General features: G+C 41.3%; 1 pseudogene; it reads left to right on the top strand.

The window, feature by feature from the left end:
* The first annotated feature begins 2217 nt into the window (after positions 1-2217).
* LOC146327322 (uncharacterized) lies at positions 2218-3783 on the top strand (annotated as a pseudogene).
* The last annotated feature ends 1438 nt before the right edge of the window (positions 3784-5221 follow it).

Raw genomic sequence — 5221 nt, 5'->3', positions numbered from 1 at the left:
CACCCTCATCTCCACAATCACCAAACACCTTTCATTTATGTTTAAAAGTCGTGCACTCGCGTGTGTGTCTTTGAAGTTAATCACACTAATAAGTACAACAGTACTTTTATTATAATTATAAAGCCCAATAAATCTCAGCAGACCTGCAAACAGGATCACAGCTGTCTGATAGTCTTTATCAGATGAGTCAGCATGACAGGTGGAGCAGCTGTAGTGTTTATGTCTGCGTGTTTGTTATGATCCAGAAAAAACAATGTTTAAACAATTATGATCTATAACATAGAAAATATACAAGACACTATATTTGACCGCACAAGTCCGGCCCAACCTGAGAGAAAATGTTATGTGTGCTTCTATCATAGCTAGTTAGATATATCTGCGTAATTTTGTGCACTTCAAACTTAGGAAACTCTCTATGATTATTTCACAGCGGGTCAGAGGAGCAAGGATGGGAGGAGGAGATGATGATTAGGTGGGAGAGGAGAAGAAGAAGGAGCACAGACAGCCGCGTATCTGTGCCTTCACCTGGCTCAGGTGGGCCAGTGGAACCAGGAAGCTTTGCAGCTAGACTGGATCGGTTCGCCTCCCCTCTCTACTGCACCATCTCTCTCCCCCGATCCTCAGCCAGCAAAGTTAATAATGATGATGATTATAACAATTAATTATGAAATATAACATACTTTCAACGGCACGAGCTCAAGATAGGGTCCTGTGTTTCTCTGTGTCTCTGTGTGTGTAAGCAAGTGCTGACCTCCAGTGCCAAATGGTGCTGCGTGTCTTCTCCCAATGTTCTCCGTTTCTTTGTGGGTGGCTCCTGAACAGGTCCCCTGTACTCCTCATCCTCAGCCAGATTAGGAACAGCTTCCCTGATCCAATACATAAGTTTTATGAATCAGTTGTGAAAACCGATTAGGGATATATTAACCAAACCCAAGGTTGTTATAATTACTAGCAATTATATTTCATCTAAATTTCACATTGTAATGGCAATTTCAAGTTCTTGTTTCTTGGTGGTGAAGCTGCTTGAGATTTCCCAACCTCCCACTGAGTGCACCAAGATACCAAGTCCTTTGTGTTTCAAATTATCATGTCTTGACCTCTTAACAATGGGAACATCTGGACACAAAGGCCTGCAGGATGCTCCTTATGTGAGACACACCCTAGGGAGTTGGTGCCGGTACCTGACGAAGGAGTGTGAAAACACCCCTGAGCAGGATGCCGACACCCGCGGCAGACAGAAGGGTGTGAAACACACCTTAGGGGGGCGTTCTTCAGGCATAAATGTTCAGGTCTCCCCATGTTCTGGGTCTTTCTACACTCTGACCGCTGGTGTGCTGATTGACCTTCTTTTGCAAAGGAAATAAAAACCTTGTTGGCCGGCAGAAGTCTCTATTTCATTATTCACCAGTAGGGCAAAATTTCCACAACAATTTGGTGTCAGAAGTGGGATCCCTCGAGCGATCGTCTGGGACGGAGCGCAGACAGTGACAGGCCATCCTGGAAGAAAAATGATTTCTAGCCTCCAACCTCAAATCCTCTTCTGAGAAGGGAGGACTGACCGCAGACGCCCCAGATCGTTGCCGCTGGGATTCCACGAACGCAATTCAGCGAGATTCATCTGGTGAGCACTGAAATATTGACATTTAAACTCTTTTTCTTTAGGTTTTGATTTGAAATATTGATATTTAAATTCTTTTTCTTTAAAAAATTAGATTTTAATTTGAAATACTGACATTTAAATTTGTTTTCTTTAAAATTAGGTTTTAATTTGACGTAACAATTCCATTTCTCATGAAATCCACAATCGTTCAGCTTTTATCATTTGTAGCTTAAACGAAATGTTTAGCTTTTATCATTTGTAGCTTAAACGAAATGTTCAGCTTTTATCATTTGTAGCTTAAACGAAATGTTCAGCTTTTATCATTTGTAGCTTAAACGAAATGTTCAGCTTTTATCATTTGTAGCTTAAATGAAATGTTCAGCTTTTATCATTTGTAGCTCAAACGAAATGTTCAGCTTTTTATCACTTGTAGCATAAACGAAGTGACCTGCTTTTTATCACTTGTAGCATAAACGAAGTGACCTGCTTTTTATCACTTGTAGCATAAACGAAGTGACCTGCTTTTTGTCATTTGTAGCATAAACGAAGTGACTTGCTTTTTATCACTTGTAGCGTAAACGAAGTGGTCCTTGCAGAGACGTCTGTATTGTAATAGTCGTGCACGACCTCCATTTGGAATGGGGAGATTTCTGTTGAGGTTGGACCTCCAGAGGGACCGATTGTGGATGTCATGAGAAGGAAATATGGGGATAAAAGTCTAAAGTATTTAAATGTCTGGGCAACTGAGTTTGGATTCCCATTAGGGGGATCCCTCAGCTTAACAAAACATATCAATATTAGAAGAAAAACTGAAGAGAAAAGAACAAGAAATGAGAAGGAAAAAGAAAGTTTCTGTAAAAAAAAAAAAAAAAATAGACACTATGAAAGGTCAAAATAATGTTTTCAGATGTGGGAAGGAGAAGCAGAGACACAATAGGAAAACAAAGCAGAAGCAACTACCCTTTTTCATGCGAAAAAGTTGAAACCAATGAAAAGCTAAGCTCACACACACAAAGAACACCAGACTCGCAGATCTCCTCTTCTTTGTTTCCACAGTTGGCGGCTTTGAAGCTGGATCCAGACCTCGATGACAACCCACCTCTTCATCCTTCAGCTCCACCACCATACAACTCCACAACACCCAACAAGAGAAGAGAAGAAGACTCCACTATGCCACAACAAAAAAGACAAGTCCAGAAACAGCTCATCCAGAGGTGCCTGTTCCACCACAGAACTCTACAACCAGCCCCTCATCTCCAATTGCACATAGACTGTGTCATCCCAATCAAAAAGCAGCCTTCAACATGCCCATGGTTGAAGTATCTGGACCAGAAGGTGCAACTTTAGTTTTCCATCCATGGACCTCTGCTGACATCACAACAGCCTCACAACATCTACCCAACCCCACAACATCAGATGAAACCCACAGACTGGCAAAAAATAACTGGAAAATTCCCAGCCGTTGCAAACACATCACCTGGGAAGATGAGTTTAATGCCCATTATAGAGATTCTGTCCGTCATCTCTGTGATGCATTCATTCAAGCTTTCCCTGTAAAAGTTAACATGGAGAAAGTCACCGCCTGCAGACAAGAGGGTGAAAACCCTGACGAATATCTCACCCGCCTGACAGATATTCAACACCTTCTGTGACTTTCAACTACCTGATGAGTCTAGCAATACTACAGATGTGTGGGAAATTCATCTCTGCAATTGTTTCTTAAATGGACTAAAAATGGACATTGCCTCTACTGTTAAAAGCTCCTGCATTGGTTGAAATGATGCACGCCTGTCTGAACTTCGCAGACATGCCATACATGCCCATGACCAAATACTCTCCAAGAAAAAGAAAAAAGAAGAGACAACACAGAAAGAACTTCACATGGCAGCAATAACCATGTACAACACAATCCGAGAACATGAACACTCAGATCATGAACACAGAGGGAAAGGAAGTAGCCGATACAGAAACTGGGAAAGAAAACCTCCAAATGATGTCTGTTTCCTGTGTGGCCAACGTGGACATTGGAAACATGATTGTCCCAGGAATACCTCATTAACCTCAGCAGACAAGTCGGACTGAAAATGGCTGAGGGTTGTCGGAGAGGGATGGACTCCTGCTGACAAGCCAAACCAACTTGTGAAATTGGAAGAAGGTACTGCACCACACCCACACAAACATAATGAGCAGCTTATTACACAACCTACTGAGAGTTCAGACAATAGATATGCAACTGCTCTAACATATGTTCAGTACACATCTGATAACTTCAAGAAGTTTCCAGAACATACATTGACCACCGCAGAATAAACTGTTGTATTCTTAGCTAACTCAGAAGCCACACATTCTGTGATAAAAGCTTTAGAATTCACAAAATTAAGTGTAGATTGTGTGTACTCTGTTGGTTCATCAGGTCAAACAATTAGAGAGAACATTACTGTCCCACTCAAATGTGCAGATGTCTCAAATACAAGCTTCAAACATGCATTCATGCTCTCTGAAGTCTGTCCCATTAACCTGATGGACACAGACTTAATGTGCAAATCAGGTCTTTGTCTGATCTCAACCTCAGAAGGTGTCAAAGTTCACAGACCATCTGATCTAGAACCAAATTTCTCGCACTCTTTTGTCTACCACACCCAAAACCTAAAGTATGCATATCAATGGAAATTGCAATCAACAACAGCCTCTTCTGAGCTTATTACAGGAGCTAGAAAAACAGTCTCAACAGCTACAACAGATTTCATGACACCAGAGAACCTGCATTGCAACTCTTATGTGTCACCAGGACCTGATGAGCCATATGAGAAATGTTGGTTGAGGGAAAGATTTGACAAACTCACATTGACACACATTTATGGGACACAACACAAATGTGTTATATCAGCTCAAGGTTAAATATACACCATGAACCATTCAGGTCCCACACATCACACTTGCAAAACACACATCAGATAACTAGGAAGATTTGGGCCCATTTATGAAATCACGTTAGCGCGCAGCCGATTGGCAAGAAACATCTGATCGATCTATTTTATTTTCACCAACACTGCAGTGCTACTCTAAATGTTTAACATCTGTTGTGCACACTCAAAAAAACAATCCAGCTGGTACCTAAAAGCACTTCTAAATCTTTTTCTTTTTTTTGTCTGAAGAACAAGTTACAGCTAATACAGCCCTACAGGAGGTCCCTAAGACACTGTGGGCTGTCAGCAAATATGATGTTGGCCTCATCAAAGATTGCGAACCTGTTGTCATCACTCCAAAATCAAACTTTAGACCTTGCAAGGCTCAATATCCACTAAATCAAGAAGCCATTGATGGCATAACACCGGTATTTGAATCTCTTAAAAGAAAATCAGGGATAAGAATCAACCAACAGAATGGCGTTTTGTTCAGGACTTACAAACAGTAAATGCAGTAGTCCAACTCAGAACCCCACATGTTCCAAACCCTTACACCATCTTGTCTCAGGTCCCACCTAATGCAAAATTCTTTTCAGTGGTGGATCTTTCTTCAGTGTTCCGGTCCATCCAGAAAGTCAATTCTGTTTTGCTTTCAACTTCAATGAACGAGGCTACACATTCACTCGCTTATGCCAAGGTTATTGTGAAAGTCCTA

Source organism: Lutjanus erythropterus, chromosome 5, assembly GCF_056507025.1.
Source record: "Lutjanus erythropterus isolate fLutEry1 chromosome 5, fLutEry1.hap2, whole genome shotgun sequence".
Taxonomy (NCBI): Eukaryota; Metazoa; Chordata; class Actinopteri; order Lutjaniformes; family Lutjanidae; genus Lutjanus; species Lutjanus erythropterus.
Note: the sequence above shows the minus strand (reverse complement) of the source record. Positions and strands in the feature narration are given on the sequence as shown.